The following is a 17,615-nucleotide window of genomic DNA, read 5'->3' as shown; positions in this document are numbered from 1 at the left end:
TCGTGCCAATGAAGGGGAAAATCCATGCCAACAACTAGTGAAGAAGGTGAAAATGAACGATAAACAATTTTTAGAACAAAAAGCAATTCACATGGACTAGTCCAATTTGTTTTCATCTAGGATTAGTTTTCAATATGGGAAAGATGAAGACAAGTACATTAATTTAATTCTTCCATACTAATGTAGGTGATGAAGCCTTTCTTCTTAGATTCTTCCTTCCATGCCTTTCTTGTCTATATGGAGTTTGTAGCATAATTCCTAACCATGATATTTCTCCAAATGATGTGATGGTGATTGTATTGGGCTCTTGTTGGGGGACACACACGCATGCACCCACGCACGCACGCACGCACGCACACATGCACACACGCATGACGCATGCATGTGCACCCACACACACATGCACATGCGCATGCACACACATGTGTCTATAAAAGGCCAGTATGGCCTATGAGACAAACTCTCTTTCTCTCTGTCAAAAACTCTCTCTCTCTTTCTCTCACAGATTCTCTCTCTCTTTCTCTCTCTCTCTCTCTCTCTCTCTCAGTGTAGCTTGATAGGGGGTGGGTAGGTAACAATTCCTTCTAGGGGAGGTCTTTATAGGGAGGAGGAGGGGTGTTATGGGGCGTGACAGAGCCCCTCTCCTCACACTCCACCTAGGCGGCTAGATTGGCCTGTTGCCATGCAGCCTGCCATTACATTCTAGGGGGGAGAGATAGTGGGGGGGGGGGAGGGAGGTGGCACATGTGTGCCCCTCCTCCTCCTCATCATCATCATTAGCATCATCATCGTCATCCTCTTCAACTTCCCCTCCCTCCTGCCAACTGGTGGCATTGACAAGGGGGGAAGTAAAAAAATTTCAAATAATTTTAATTATTTTTAGGGGGGTCCCTTGGGATGGGAAAGGGGGGTTTATTACACCAACGATCACACGACTCTTCCCATATTCATATTTCTTTATTGAAAAAACATTTGAGTACATGAACCTTAGCATTTTTTTCCTCCTTGTCCACATATTAGACCATACAACATGGTGCCTTTTGTATTTGGGAATACATAAAAGAATGGCTCTCATGACATTTTGATACAAAAATTTCACTTTGCATGGCATATATTTTCTGCATATTTGAGCTCCATCATGGTATCTTTTGCTAACTACAAAGAATCCATTAGCAACTTCACTATGGTTCTATCCAATCTTGATGATTTATTTCTACCCAAGCTTCTAAGAGTTGTCTCGAGCTCTTCCACTATGAATTGTTAACCAAGTTTCACATTAACTATTTTTGAGATGATAGTAGCCACGAGGTGCAAAATTTCCTCAAAATCTGAAGCATCAGGGTTGTAAGTGGACCATAATCCGGACCCCCATGCTATATTGCAAAGCAGCAATCAAGCTGCCCTTTTGCTCTAGCCCTTTTTAGGGTAGCTATGTATTTTGAGGAGGAGTAATGAGGGTCAATGTTATTAGCCTCTTGTTAAATAGAAAATGGGCCTCTTCTACCTCCCTAACCAACATTGTATGTCTAATGCACTATGCTTGTAAGACCTATTTCAACTCAAAGCCACTCAACCTTCTCCCCTTAGCCTCCTTGGAGTACCATGTGAGTGTTTCCTCAGCCCATCTGAGCGTGATCATGTTCTTACGACACAATCGCGATCCCTGAAGAACAATAAAATGGTGAAGAGTATTGAAAAATTTCATCCATGTATTGTCATTTCCTTCTGCCATTCTTTTTGCAAGAATGTTCAAATCTCCCTCCAATATGTAAGAAAAACATGTTTGCTTGAAATGACAAGAGTTTGGTACTAACAATTTATGTTATCTTGCAAACTTCTTGAATTCTAAGTAGTGAATGGTAAGCATTGATTGAAAAATTGTTTGATAGGAGGCAACCTTTGTCCACCCTATAGCTCCACTGTGGGAGGGAGACAATCCCCTCCATGGGTCACATACCAATGATTTAGCTAAATAGTAGAGCTTGAGTGGAAGCACACAAGTGAAAGCAAGAGCTATGGTGGATAGAGCAAGAGAGCGAGATATCATATGTGGTAACTCCAACAGTCACAATGTGTGATGGGCCTTCCCTTATTCAAATGTTCTTGAAAGAATAAAGAATGAAGTGATAGTGATAGATGCTGGCCACCCATATTGTACAAGTGTGCAGGTACTATTGGTGCAATGAATACACAGACAACTAGGCACAAGCTCCTTTACCCCCAGTAACCTCCCACTAAAAGGTGAATGTGCCCCTAGTGAGGAGAGAACAAGAAAAAAGTGATAAAGGACAACTGTATATAAATTACAATAGGATGAGAAAAGATGTCATCTCATCCAATAGCCATTAGCTTCCTAAGAAAAACAAAATGCTCTATTGAGAGGCTTTTACTGAGCAGATCTATAGGATTTTGTTCAGTTGAGATCTTGGTAAGCTCAATAGACTTGTCATAAATGACCTCTTGGATAAAGTGGTAATGCACCTCAATATGCTTTGCCTTTGCATGGAAGATCAAAGTCTTGGCCAACTGAATAGCACTCATAGGATCTGAATGTAGTATAGGGATCACTTCAATAACACAAAGGTAACTAGATGGCCTAACCGGAGAGCCTCCTTGCAAGCCTTAGTGGTTGCAACATACCTTGCCTTTGTAATAGGTAGGGTTGTGTATTTCTGCATCTTGGACATCCAAGAAACAACACATGTAGCAAAGGTGAAGATATAGCCAGAGGTGGAACTTTCTATCGTTTGCATGTCCTCTATAATTAGAGTTAGTGTACCCCATAATTCTTGTATCTTGGCCACCATAACTTATGCACATATCTGTAGTGAACTTAAGGTACCTCATGATACCCTTCATGACATCCCAATGCTACTTGCTAGGTGTAGCCAAATAGTATGTGACAACTCCCACTGCAAATGCTATGTTAGGATGAGTGGCTATCATGGCATACATCAAACTGACCACTACCAATGTGTAAGGGATCTTGGCCACTTGGCATTCTACTCATTAGATCGTGAAAATCAACCTGACTAACCTTCACCTGAGAAGGTAAATGATATCCAATAGGCTTAACATCGTACATAAGAAATTGCTTAAGGACCTTCTGGATGTACTCCTTATGTGACAAGTAAAGGAGCCCTGTAAAGCAATTGCACATGATGCACATCCCAAGAATATGCAAGACATGTCCCATGTCCTTCATCTCAAAGATCTTCTTGAGCTAACCTTTCAAAGCATCTAGCTCTTCATGAGCACTCCCAACAATTATTATATAATCCACATAGAGCACAAAATTATAAGGTTGATATCATGGGCCTTCTTCTGTATAAACATGGATCCATATCACTATGGGTATATCCTTGTGAATGCATGAAAGTATTGAAATTGTGGTACCATTCCCTAGGTACTTACTTAAGGTTATAAAAGCTCTTTCTTAACTTACACACTAGGTGTTCCCCACTTTTTTCTCAAAATCCTTAGGCTCTTGCATATAATCTCATCATATAAGTTTCCATGTAAGAAAGTTTTCTTGGCATCCATATGATAGAGGTCCAAATTGAGTTGTGCAACCAAACCCAAAACCAAGTGTAGGGTAGTCATCTTGGATGATAGAAGAGAAGACTTCATTGAATTCAACACCACGCTCTTTCTTAAAACCCTTAGCAACCAATCTAGCCTTATATATTAGCTTGGGGCATCCAAGGGTGCTTTTCAACTTGTACATCCACTTTTATGGCAAAGCATGTTTTTCACTAGGCAAAGGAATCAAATCCCATACATGATTTTTTTGGAGTGAGTCATACTTTGATTGCATAGCCCTCTTCTAAGAGTGACTATCATCTCTACACATGGCATTATCATAAGTAAGAGGCTCACCATTATCTATCACCATAACATGACCTATAGAGGATACAAATCGATCACGTTGGCATCTATCTCTAGTAGACCATTGCAAAAAAGGCTATGGAGCTTGTACCTCCTATTTAACATCATAGTCATAGGCTACAGTAGGCTGTCTAACATGCTATACAATAGTAGGAGGATCCTGCTAAAACATCACCCTATATACCTCAATGACTTTCTTAGGCTACTTATGCATTTTCTCTTCATGGAAAACAATATCTTGGCTGCGGATAACCTTTCGAGACTCTGGATTGCATAGGTGATAATCCATCTCACTTACATCCCCATAACCAACAAAGATGTAATTTATAGACTTAGGATCCAACTTATTTCATTTATCCTTCAAACATAGCAAAAAGCCTCACATCTAAAGACATGCAAATGAGCATATGATGGAGGTTTTCCAAACCATATCTCCTCTAGAACCTAACAACCAATAGTAGTGCATGGGATTGATTAATAAAATATACGGTAGTGGTAATTGACTTAGCCCAAAACTGTTGTAGTAAGCCTGCCTCATTAAACATACTACAAACTCACTCGTGAATCATCCTATTCATGTGCTTAGTCACCATGCCATTCTGGGGTGGGGTGTACGGGGTGGTCAACTGAGGCTCAACACTCCTCTAATCACATCACTCCTCTTATCACAAAACTACTCAAAAGCTTTAGATATACTCTCTCTTGTTATCATATCATAGGAATTTTAGCCTATACCTACATTGGCTCTCAACAAAAGCAAGCCAACATTGAAATGTAGCCAAGATTTTCAATTTTTACTTCATGAGGTATGCCCAAACCTTATGTGAGCAACTTGTTGCAAGGCATAGGTCCACAAAAATCAAAATAAATAAGAGCCATAGGCTCACCTATGTGTGTAATGCTAGACTTCTTATGCAAACTACAAATCTAGCATTACAAGAATTTTCATACTAGACAATGTCATATTTGGCCATAGTGTCATAGGTTTGCAAACTATAGGCTCACCTATAAGTGTAAACCTATGGCACTATGGCTGAATATGACCTTGCTTCCCATAATAGTGACAAGTCAATGCAGACTTACAACCATGGGACTTACTATGAGACTGTCCACGTGACAGAGAATTCTGAGAGCCTCTTCCATGATGGTCATTATTGCTCTCCTACCATTATTGCCTCCAACTATAAAAGCATGAGAGGTGCGGAAAGTATCTATATTCTTTCTATTAACCTCTTTATTCAATAGCATACCCTCTACATCCTACAATTTCAGCCCATCAATGGCATATTTGCACAATGTAACTAGCAAGAACAAGGGAGGATGATTGTTTTTAAATTCAATCCCCTACAAAGAAAAGTGGCCAAAAATAGAATAAAACTTATTTAAGTGGGCAAACATGGAAGTCCCCTCCTTTGTACGAAGGTCCATGAGTTGCTTTAGCCAATACATCTGAGAGGTAGGGCTATGCTTATCATAGACATTACAAATTTTATCCCACAATTATTAGGCAGTCTACTTGTTAGAGACAACATTATTGTAGATCTACTTAGAGAGTGACAACATGATTTACATAACTCATCTAGTAACTAATTTGCTGACAACTCCCCACCCACTCCATTTTCATTACTATTCTACTCTCTTACTCACTCTATCTCCTACTCTCTCTCTCTCTCTCTCTCTCTCTCTCTCTCTCTCTCTCTCTCTCACCTATTCTCCCTTACTCTCTTCCTTTCCATCTTTCTCTAAAATAGATTTTTCTATTGAGCCTCCAATGCCTAGATCCAAAGAAGTCAAGGAGCAGACTCCACCTATGCTTTAGTTAGGATGTATTTTGACTACACTTGCTTTAGCTACATTTTGATGTCAAATGGGGCCTCCTTGGATGGATATGTCTAGCTTTATATTTCTTTCCTTCTCTCCTACTTATACTCTTACTCTCTCTCATGTTTTTGTTTCTTTCTCTTAGTCTTCCATTATCTCATACCTATAATCTCTTTCTCTCTCCTCCTCTCTCTCACTCTCATTCTCTATTTCTATTTCTCTTTCTCTCCTACTCTCTCTCTCTCTCTCTCTCTTCCTTTCTCTCTCTTGCTCTTCCTTTCTCTCGTATCTACTCTCTCTCCCTCCCTCCCCCCCCACACACACACACACTCTCTCTCTCACACACACACACACACACACTCACACACACACACACACACACACACACACACACACTCTCTCTCTCTCTCTCTCTCTCTCTCTCTCTCTCTCTCTCTCTCTCTCTCTCTCTCTCTCTCTCTCTCTCTCTCTCTCTCTCTGTGTCAATCTATATATCCCCCTTTCTCCCTCTCTCTTTCTTTTCTCTTACTATCTCTCTCTCTCTCTCTCTCCCTTCCTTTCTCTCTCTTGCTCTTCCTTTCTCTCATATCTACTATCTCTCTCTTCCTTCCTTTCTCTCAGTCTCTCTCTCTCTCTCTTCCTCTCTCATATCCTCTCTCTCTCTCTCTCTCTCTCTCTCTATTACTCTCTCCCCTACTCACACACATGCATGTGCGCACACATACACACACTCTACCTATCGATCTTTCTATTGCCCTTTCTCCCTCCCTCCCTCTCTCTCTCTCTCTCATCCTCTCAGTTTGTCTCTCTCTCTCTCTCTCTCTCTCTTCCTCGCTTCCTCTCTCACTCACTCACTTACTTTCTCTCTCTCTCTCTCTCTCTCTCTCTCTATGCCTCTCTTTCTTTCCTACTTTCTTTCATATTAAAAATAACATTTTCAATTATTTCTCTCTCTTTCCATCTCTTTTATACACCCTCTTTCTTTTCAAAATTTCAAAAATTTCTCTTTTAAAATCTCTCTCTCTCTCTCTCCATCTTCCCCCTCTCTTTCTCTTTTCCTTTTCCTGTTTCTCTTTATAAACTTTCATAAATAAAAAATAAATATATAATTATTCACAAGATGTACAAATGAATGAGGGGGGAAGGAGAAAAGGGCTTACCTTGAGGCTCAAAATGCATGCATGCTCCCACTCCTTTGTGGTCTTCTCCTTCTCCTTGAGGATTTCCTTGGTTGTGCACTCCTTCATACAAAAACAAAAAGAAGAGAGAAGTAAGAAAAGAACTAAAGATGCATAAAAATGGAAGAAAGAAGAGCACTTACCATGGTATATTTCCAATTCAAATACTAAGGACACTACAAGATGAAAAAAGAGCAAAGGACGTCAAAGTTTTGCTTTATGTATTTCTTAAAATGACACCAATATTTTTGCTAGTATATGCACCAGTATATGTGCCACTATGTGCATCAATATGCACATGGATATCTTGGTTGGAATGTGCCTCACTAATTTCTTGAATTATTACCAATGGTTATTTTGACATTTGTACTAAGGAGGCTACCATAGCATATACCAAGGCCACAAAATTTTTCAAAAAAACATCGGAACGTGGCATCAATATTTCCCCAATCCCTTATAGTGAGGTAATTTAGAGGTTGAGAAGATCTCTTCCAAGTTGTAAAGCCTCCCATTGCATACCATACATGGTATAGTACTCTAGCATGGTTCTAGCTTCAAAGGGCCCATTGAATACATGAACACCTATCTTTGAGAGTATGTGGTGCTATTCAAGGGATCGATAGGATCCTTTGTGACCTATTGACATATATCAATGGAGACAAAGTCTTTGGAAAGAAACTCTCTAGGTTCATAAATAACCTCCAAGCAAGAAGTTAGGGTTCTAGGGTATGACACATTTGTCCCTCATGGATAGCCAATTTTGTCCTCTTGCTAAATGAGCTTGAAGATCTACATGTTGTCCAAATCAATGCAAAGGGCCAACTTGGTGGCCTACTGAAAGATATCTGTGACCCTTAGCCGAATTAACAAGACACAAGAAGAGGAGGCACCAAAAAAAGATCTCACCATAGTCCTTGCCACCTTGTGGTCTCATTTGCGGCCCATTGATAGGGATGAGGGAGAGGGAGGTTTTGAGGGGTCCTCCTCCATTCAAAGATTGCCAAAAGTTTCCCAAAAGTCCATTCCATAGCTCTGAATGAGGCAGATAAGTGTGTGGATGCATGTTTGAGGGTATTCAACTTGGCAAAAATCTTTATTGGCATTATAGAAATAATTTTTCTCCAAGATGTGGAGAAGATGTTTGGTTTATAGAGGGGACAAGGCACTCTCCATGCTGGCAACACTATCGAGTTTCTTTTAGACACAAGGCCAATCTTGCCAGCTCTTGCCACTTCCCCCAAGCTTGAAGAGATTGAGGGTAAAATGGATGTGTTAGTGGCCACAATTGACATCTCAAAGCAAGCTACAATTGGGGTAAAAGAATTCAAGGCCATCTACACTAGTGTAAATGCAATGGGGTACCCCACCACTCCATCTCAAGTACCACTCGCAACACAATAGATAGATCTATCCAGCATGGACCTAGCAAGGTCGAGATTGAAGTTGATGAAGCACAAGAGGTAAATTTCAATAGCTTATGTATCTTTCTTGCTTATTCTAGTGAGAAATCAATAATGGTTTTGTTTAAATTACAAGCCATGTTGCTTGATATAGATGTGTCTACCAATAGAGATAGGGGGGTCAAGGGGCATTTGAAAGAGATGCCACCCTAGCAAATTCCTTCTTGATACATTGCTATTTTCACACTAAGTACACCCCCATTTCTTTCGTCTAATTCATAATTCTCAAATCACTTTCCAAGGTGCTATGTGTCTCAAGTATCACCCCTAAGGCCGACAATATCATCCTTGTTGAGAAGTAATTAGTGAGACACATTTTTGGCACACACTTACATGAGATAATTGTGAGCTTAATGCTTTTGGGAGTGCTTTTGAGACTCCGAAAGCACATATCATGGCCAATATGGTATAGAGGCAATTGCCTACGGTAAAGAGATGCTACAAATAAGTAGCCAAGTTGATAAAGACATTGCCTCTTTGAAGCAATTGATTGTTTTTGTACTCCCATCACTAGCTCTATAATACTAGTGCATGCCTAAGAAGTTGCTTGATGTAAAAACAATTGTAGTATTAATGCATTTTTCCCTTTCTACATGACTTCTATGTGCAATATATGATGTCTCGATCTTGTTTTTCTTTGTCACATGTAGATAACTATGAAGACATTAGGTTATCCATTAAATGGTAGTGGTAGAAGTCTAGAATCTCTAAATAGTATTCAAATTTAGACTAATATATTTTCAAGCATTTACAACATGTGATGCAACAAAATTTACCATAGATGTTGATGTTGATGTCTAGCTCTCCTGAGGGTTCTCCATGAAACCTTGCCTTGGAGATATGGAGGATGGGATTGAAGAGCCTAGTGAACCTTATTAAGATATGATTGTAGGGGCTAAGAAGTAGGGTGGCAAAAAAACATGCCATAATGCATGAAACATTTCGAGGTTGTCACCATCTGTCTATTTCATGTATCATGGTAGGTTTTTTTGATTGCATGCTCCTTGATTCACATCGTAAGGCCTATGTGTACTATTATCATGATTAGTCAACTACTATAATTCTAAATTTGATGAACCTAAACAATATCACATAATCATAGCGGGGCAAGACAACAAGTGTTAAAACACGTGATCCACATGAGTGAAAAACATATAAATTGCTGAACACTCTCCAAAACTAAATGAACATGTATAAAAAACTCCATTGCATTGATGTACATAGAGAAAATGGATTTCTCCAAAGGATTTATAAAACCATGGACTTTACTCAATTCACCTCTAGTTTCCCTAGCCAGTTGCATATCTCTATGCATTATTTTACATTCTTTACATGGATTTCTGTCTCTTGTAGGGCCTCCAAGGCTACATCTTTTTGATACTAGTTTCTCCTCCTTCATACCCATTCCCCTAGCACTTATGATGTAGATAGTTGTCTTTTTTGGCCACCTTGGTAAGTTGTGCTACTTTGTGGCCCATGGGGTAGGTGCAAGTGGCTAGGGCTATTTTAATGGGGAAGAATAAGATGTCCTTACATAGGCATAGGGCCTTCAATCACAAGCATCAAAGTAGGCCCTTTGCCATGTTCATCATGTTGCCTTTCATCTCTGTGCTCTAGATCTAAGAGGGCTCACTTACTCCCAAAAGTGTGGTTGTGATTTTTAAGCCTAACTTATGATATAGCACAAAGAATATCAAAGAGTGGGACAAAAGGTGATTCTGAAGCAACATGATTGGCAAGCCATCAAAGTTAGAGTAGGAACTATGGAGAGATTTGTATAAATACAATATAAATTTAATGAACTAAAAAATGGACTTAAAAATATAAGAGTCTAATAACCTTTTGGATTGTCCAATAGGAAGGTAGCATGTTGACATCTATGGAAGGTAAATCTTCTCTCTTCAAAACATAAGTTTTTTAATTTGAAAAAAGGTAATGGGGATTCAAGAAGGAGAGAGTTAATAATGTACAAATTTTCAGTATCTCTATTCTACTACCCCTCTTTCTTAAAGCTAATTTTTAATTTTACTTTTTTTCTCTCCCACAAAACCTTTTTGGGTCAAAAATTGAGTAACTATTTCATTCCCTCTATTCTTTATTATGGTACACTATTCAAGATTTGTAGTGACACTAATTAGGGCTTTGATCACTTTGATTACCTTAGCAATTTCTTCTCCTTTTACATTTGTAAATTTTGGGCAAAATATAGCTATCCATGTGTGTGTGTGTGTGTGTGTGTGTGTGTGTGTGTGTAAATTTTCTCTTTTTAGTTTTTTAGTAGGATTTGATATAGGGTTGAATTCTTATAGTTGTCTTCTTTGCATAGATCATTTCATAAGAGGCATAGGTGCCCATCTGTGTGTGTGTGTGTGTGGTTTCTCAGTCCTATTGTTTTCATAATAGAGCTTGATATTAGCTTGAACTCTTGTTGTTATCTTCTTGTTGCAAAGATAATTTTGGGCAAGAGACATAGATGCTCTCTCTCTCTCTCTCTCTCTCTCTCTCTCTCTCTCTCTCTCTCTCTCTCTCTCTCTCTCTCTCTCTCTCTCTCTCTCTCTCTCTCTCTCTCTCCCCTTGTGCTTTCTCTTTTCTACTATTTTCTTAGAAGAGCTTGATATTGGTCCTAACTCTTATTATTGACTTCAAAGATAATTTTGGGGAAGATTACATAGGTGGTGATCTGTGTGTGTGTGTGTGTGTGTGTGTGTGTGTGTGTGTGTGTGTGTGTGTGTGTGTGTGTGTGTGTGTGTGTGTGTGTGTGTGTGTGTGTGTGTGTGTGTGTGTGTGTGTGTGTGTGTGTGTGTGTGTGTGTGTGTGTGTGTGTGTGTGTGTGTGTGTGTGTGTGTGTGTGTGTGTGTGTGTGTGTGTGTGTGTGTGTGTGTGTGTGTGTGTGTGTGTGTGTGTGTGTGTGTGTGTGTGTGTGTGTGTGTGTGTGTGTGTGTGTGTGTGTAAATTTTCTCTTTTTAGTTTTTTAGTAGGATTTGATATAGGGTTGAATTCTTATAGTTGTCTTCTTTGCATAGATCATTTCATAAGAGGCATAGGTGCCCATCTGTGTGTGTGTGTGTGTGGTTTCTCAGTCCTATTGTTTTCATAATAGAGCTTGATATTAGCTTGAACTCTTGTTGTTATCTTCTTGTTGCAAAGATAATTTTGGGCAAGAGACATAGATGCTCTCTCTCTCTCTCTCTCTCTCTCTCTCTCTCTCTCTCTCTCCCCTTGTGCTTTCTCTTTTCTACTATTTTCTTAGAAGAGCTTGATATTGGTCCTAACTCTTATTATTGACTTCAAAGATAATTTTGGGGAAGATTACATAGGTGGTGATCTGTGTGTGTGTGTGTGTGTGTGTGTGTGTGTGCACATGTGTGTTTTCTCCTTTTTATTATTTTTCCAATAGAGCTTTATGTCACTTCCAACTCTTGCTCTATGCGTGTGTGTGTTTTATTTTTTAAAACTATTTTTACAGTAGGGTTTGATGTTGACTCTAACTCTTGCTTTTGTCTTCTTGCATAGATCAAACTTTGAGCAAAGTATGGACCTTCTTTCCTATAGATTTTCTTAATACATAAAATTTCATGCTTCATAATGCTAAAACTTTAAGGTTTGATCACAGTGTTTGGGTTTATACTACTGATGTATTTGACTTTTCAATATGTAGGTGCAATAGAATGTTGCAAGAAAGATTTGTGATAAGACCAAACTTTTCTCCCTCATAGCACAATTGTACAAATACTTTAATTGATTTAGATCCATGTGCTAAGAAATTGATGTTTCATTTTCTCATATATATAATTTAATAGGTTTTGATAATCATAAATTCAATATTAATTGTTGTTAACAACAATCAATATAGGGCACAACAGAGATTCCATCTTCTATTTAAGAAATCAGCTTACACGCAAATTTATCCTCTTTTGTGTTGCTAGAATTCATCTGACTAATTAGTTATTTTTGATTGATGTTCTATTATATCTATCATTTTCAAGAGGTTTTGATATGGCTAATTAGTTATTTTTATTTATGTTTTCTTATATATGTATGTATGCGCGCGCGCGCACACACACACACACACACACACACACACACACACACACACACACACACACACACACACACACACACACACACACACACACACACACACACACACACACACACACACACACACACACACACACACACACACACACACACACACACACACACACACACACACACACACACACACACACACACACACACACACACACACACACACACACACACACACACACACACACACACACACACACACACACACACACACACACACACACACACACACACACACACACACACACAAAATTAAACAGGTTTTGATGATCCTCTAAAGTTTCAATTCCTTGTGTCTATTTTGGATTTTCTCGCAATTTGACTACTATCCATGTGACTTCTGTGTCATATTACCCATGTAACATCTCAAGTATCGATCAAAAGTGTCCATTTCAATCTACATGCCATTTGCTTACATGTTGTAATTATTATCATATATTACAAGCCAAGCATTGGCTCAAATAAAGTACATCTAATTTGGTTTATACCAATTGCAATTTTTGTGCATATGTTCAAGGAATTTAAGGGTTTGAGACATATCAAGACCATGCACATAGCAAAAAGTGCTCACAAATGTATCTATATACAAATTCATTCAGAATCCCAGACATAATATAGAGTGTTGAGTCATAACAAGGGATATGCCATTCAAGTAAAATTCTACCCTCTAAATTGAACACATTCTCATTTTTTGGTTGCTTAGCTAACTTTTATTTTTAAATATAGGTACTTTGTTGAGTAATAAATTTTATGCTTGATATTCAAGTATCACATATGGAGCATCTTTAAGGGCAAATGGTTGTGCCTTGATCAATGCACAAGTGATAGTACAACTATGGATGTTATTGTCATTGTTGAAGGTTTGAGCCCCAAGTGTTGTAGATGGAGAATGATTGGACGTTAAATATAATGTGCGTGGCTCTTTCCAAATATAGGTACTTTGTCAAGCTGGGAATATAATTACCAATGGAAAGTGTGTGGCTCCACACATCTTAGAAATTATGGAGTCTCCTTAAATATCTCAAGTCTACAAGTTAAAATAGCAAAAAGTGTACTTTTTGAAATTTTGGCTAATAGAATACAAGTACTTTACAATATTCTACGCTTGGAATCTTCTAAAATTTTGTTATTTTTTGGCTTGTCATATGTTAATGCACTTTATCTAAAATTATTTGAATATGTATATACATATTTTTATTTTTGAGAAAAGACACATTCACCCAGATATCCATTGAGGGAAAGAGATATCTCCACTAATTTTGAGTTTTTCAAACATATATATACACAATTTTTAATTGAGGTAAGATGCATATAGTCAAATGCCCACCATTGAAAGGGGAGGAGAGGAGGAAAAGAGGTGCCTCCTTTCCAAAAATAGTTGATAGACTACTTATGTATTCTTGCATTATATATCAAATTTTTTGAATACATATATGCATCTTTTATTTGAGATATGATGCTTACACATACATGACCATGAGGGGAGCTTATTTGCTTATTGTGTGGATATCTAGAATGGGTGGTTTCAATCTCTTTTTTGCTAGAATTTTATTTTTTATTTTTTATTTTTTAAAGATTTAATAAGGTGCCTCAATGCTTATCAACTTGGTATCTAAAAAATAGACCCCTCTTGGCATCATCAATAGCATAAGCTATAAATGCTAAACATGAATCCCTTTCCTTCCCTTCCAAAAACTCTATATAAAGGGGTGGGGAGGCACTCTAGGAACTTATGTTGTGCTAACCTCCATGCTTATCAACTTGACATCCCAAAAATAGACCCTTCTGACATCATCAATTACGTAAGTTGTAAACATTAAATGTGAACCCCCTCCCCTCTCTTGCAAAAACTATATAAGAAGAGCGAGGGGGCATTCTAGGGACTTACATCATGCCATTTTCCCTTAAAATCTTGCCTTCCTTAGCACACTTTTCCTCCCCATTCCCTCAAACCCCTCTCTTTGAGGAGTCCTACTTGTCTTGTGCTCCATACCAATGGCTCCAAAGAGGAGGAGTGCAACCATAGGTAGAGCAAGTCCTAGCCATAATGGGAGTGGAGCAAGCAATCGTGATAGAACAAGCAATTGTGATGATAAGTATTGCACCTCTTCCACCTCTAGCACAGGCTTATTAGGTGACTTCAAATAAGTTCTTTTTCCTCCCCCAATAAAAATTCATTTCATTCTCCAAAAACCATGGTGTTGAATCCATTATGTTTTAATCAAGGTATCTTATGAATCAATCTCCTACCTTTTCTAGAATCAATCTCTTACCTTTTCTAGAAGAATGTAATATACTTTTGTAGTCGATAAGTAGTAGAAATGTTGCTTGCCTTGTTGCTTCAATTTCATTGTCCAAAAACCATGGTGTTGAATCCATTATGTTTTAATCAAGGTATCTTATGAATCAATCTCTTACCATTATGTTTTAATCAAGGCATCTTATGAATCAATCTCTTACCTTTTCTAGAAGAATGTAATATACTTTTGTAGTCGATAAGTAGTAGAAATGTTGCTTGCCTTGTTGTTTCAATTTCATAGATATAATTAATAAAAGCTTTGTTTGGAAAAGTTTATATTCTTTGTCTTGGCATGCTTACTTTATGAATGTGCTTGTGAAGTAATAAGAAAGCTAATGATGGATTGAGAGTGGATGTAGTTATCCCCAAGCACATGCGACGAGTTCCACTACCAAGAACATGTATTGTCACGAGTGTTTGGGTCGGACCCATAGCCAAGATGTCTCTTTACAAGGTTTAACTGATTGTCTGAAACCATGATAACTAGTAGGGCTCTAGGGAGACTTTCACGAGTCTAGCATGGGGTCAGTGACTTCAAGTTCAACTGTGTGTTGGAAGATCCCTATACTAGCGAGGAGATATGGTGTAGGCATAGTACCAATAGTTCTAGTTTAGAGAAAATTTCTTGATATTATTTGATGGTCTATCTAGAGCAACACTTTGATACTGATGTTCTAGTCTAGAGCATTTTGCTCAAAATCTAATAGCAAACTATGGTTTTTTTGGCTTAATACAAGGTGATCTCATCTAAAGCCACTTCTTGCTCACTTATTTGAAGTAATGTAATGAACTGAGCATATGGGAAAATACTAGTCACATTGATGGCATAAAAGTTCTAAGAGGGTTTCCTCAGGATCACAAAATTATCAAGAAATCTCTCTTCCACCTCTCTTCAGCTCTCATGGCTTCTCCTTCTTCCTCTCTCTTTCTCTCTCTCTCTCTCTCTCTCTCTCCTTCCTATATTTCTCTCTCCTATTCTTCTTCTCCTGCAATCTTTCTCTCTCTTCTCTCCCTTAGTTAGACTAGCTAGGTCTCCTTCATTACAGTTGGTATCAGATAGCCTTGTCCTCGATCCTTCTTCTTCCCTTAGATATAGGTTCCTTATAGTTATTGACAATTAGAAAATCCTAGTTACACAGTTCCCATAGGTACACAAGGAGTACTTAGACAAGCTGTCAGCCTTCTTGAAGACTATGGCAGCCTTTCTTGGGGAGCTCACTGGAGGTTTGACCGCATTTTGAGGCAGAAGGGAAAGAATGGCAGCTCCTTTTTACTTCACAGAGCAATTTTAGGGGTGCCTCTTCCAAGAAGACCCCTATGGACTTAGGGAAAAGACTAATTGTGACTATCTTTTTACAAAAGTGAGTTTTCCCCCTTCTTTCTCTCAGGACCCTCAAGCTACCATGGAAGCTCCAGCCCAAAATCTTGCAAGATCTCTCTCCCCCTTCTTCTAGGGCTTGCATGGCACCTCCAACCACTTTCTGGGCTCACTTTGGAGTACCTGAGTGCCACCCCATACCCTGTTGAAGCCCCCAGGGCTGCCCCCGTAACATGACTTTGTGGATCAATGTTACAGTTCTCTCAGATTATTGGTCCAACTACATCTCTATTTTTATAGAAAGCAGCTACTTGACATGCACTTTTCCCACACTCTCCAAGGCATCATCAAGCAATGAAAGATGATTCCCAGGGAAGATTAAGGGGAAATTTCTACATGTTACTCATCGCCTACAAGAGGCATATCATTGATCTATTGGCTTGAAGACATCAAACCTTGAGGGAATTTGTCAGGGAGCTCCATCACTGTAGTGCAAGGCGCCTGGTGTTGAATTGCCAATCCCAACTTGTCGCCTAAAGCTTTGCCCACAGGGACTGCAACCACATTCCCAACTTGAATGTACCTTTCCTTGATAGGTGCGAAAAGCTTGTAATAATCCGGGAAGCCTTGCAAAAGGGCATTTTCCCTTATTTTCAAGACATGATCTTGAAGTGGATGAAGAATGATCTGATTGTGGGGCTCTGCCCTTGTTACTACAGTAGGCACAGTGTTATCCCACCATAGCCGACCAAATGACTTGGGTGAGCGACCTTTCACAAAAGTGATTGCATAATCACGAAACAAAGGTTTTCCTGAAGGCAGCCCAGGAGCACGATATGCTTGCCCAGAGGAAGGATAAGCATGAATTTCTTGGAGGACAACCATGAATTTCTCGGAGTGGACAGCCACTACATCTTCCCCAAGCTTAAGCAAGGTATGTCTCATAGTTCTTGGTCTCTCTTCTCCAACCACTTGCTGAGCCCAACCTCTTGCTTGGAGAGATTAAAGAATTACATGAATTATTGTTTAGACTGAAGCTATGGATCACCTATTGATTGCCTTCTTCCATTATGCACTTCTTGAAATGCATGCATGACTGAGCACACTTCAAATTTCTTTCCTATTGGCTGAGAATTTAACTCCTAACCCATAATCGTGCTCAGTCTTGATTCTTGATCATTAAGCCAAAAATTGTAAGAAAGGGTAAGTGATGCAATCAACGAGTCACTGATTTGTAGAGGTAACCCCTTTCCCCATCCCATTTTCCTCATTGATCATGCATATCATGAAAGGCCCAGTCCTCAATTGTAAATGCATATCATGCTGATTGCTTAATAATAAATGTCTGCAATGTATATTCTAGGTGAGGAAAAGCCCGATGCCAGGCGAGGTGGCAAGATAAAAGAAGGATGACACCCCTTGCCATCAAAGACCTTGAAGGGGTGCACAACCCATCCCGGGGGAAACTTTGCCCACCTCCTAGTGATTCGGAGCCCAAAATTTGTTTGTAGGTGCAGGTACTCTAAATTGGTGGCCCAAGCCCCAATCATTGACATCCA

The 17,615-nt window shown here is 39.0% G+C and overlaps 1 pseudogene; it reads right to left on the bottom strand.

Moving 5' to 3' along the window:
* Window positions 1-16,488: 16,488 nt before the first annotated feature.
* Window positions 16,489-16,941, bottom strand: LOC148041920 (DNA (cytosine-5)-methyltransferase CMT3 pseudogene; annotated as a pseudogene).
* Between the last annotated feature and the right edge of the window lie 674 nt (window positions 16,942-17,615).

Source organism: Lygodium microphyllum, chromosome 1 (assembly GCF_053477565.2).
Source record: "Lygodium microphyllum isolate KBCC chromosome 1, Lygodium_microphyllum_v1.1.10, whole genome shotgun sequence".
NCBI lineage: Eukaryota > Viridiplantae > Streptophyta > Polypodiopsida > Schizaeales > Lygodiaceae > Lygodium > Lygodium microphyllum.
The sequence above is the reverse complement of the archived record's forward strand: the minus strand, read 5'-3'. Positions and strand labels throughout refer to the sequence as shown.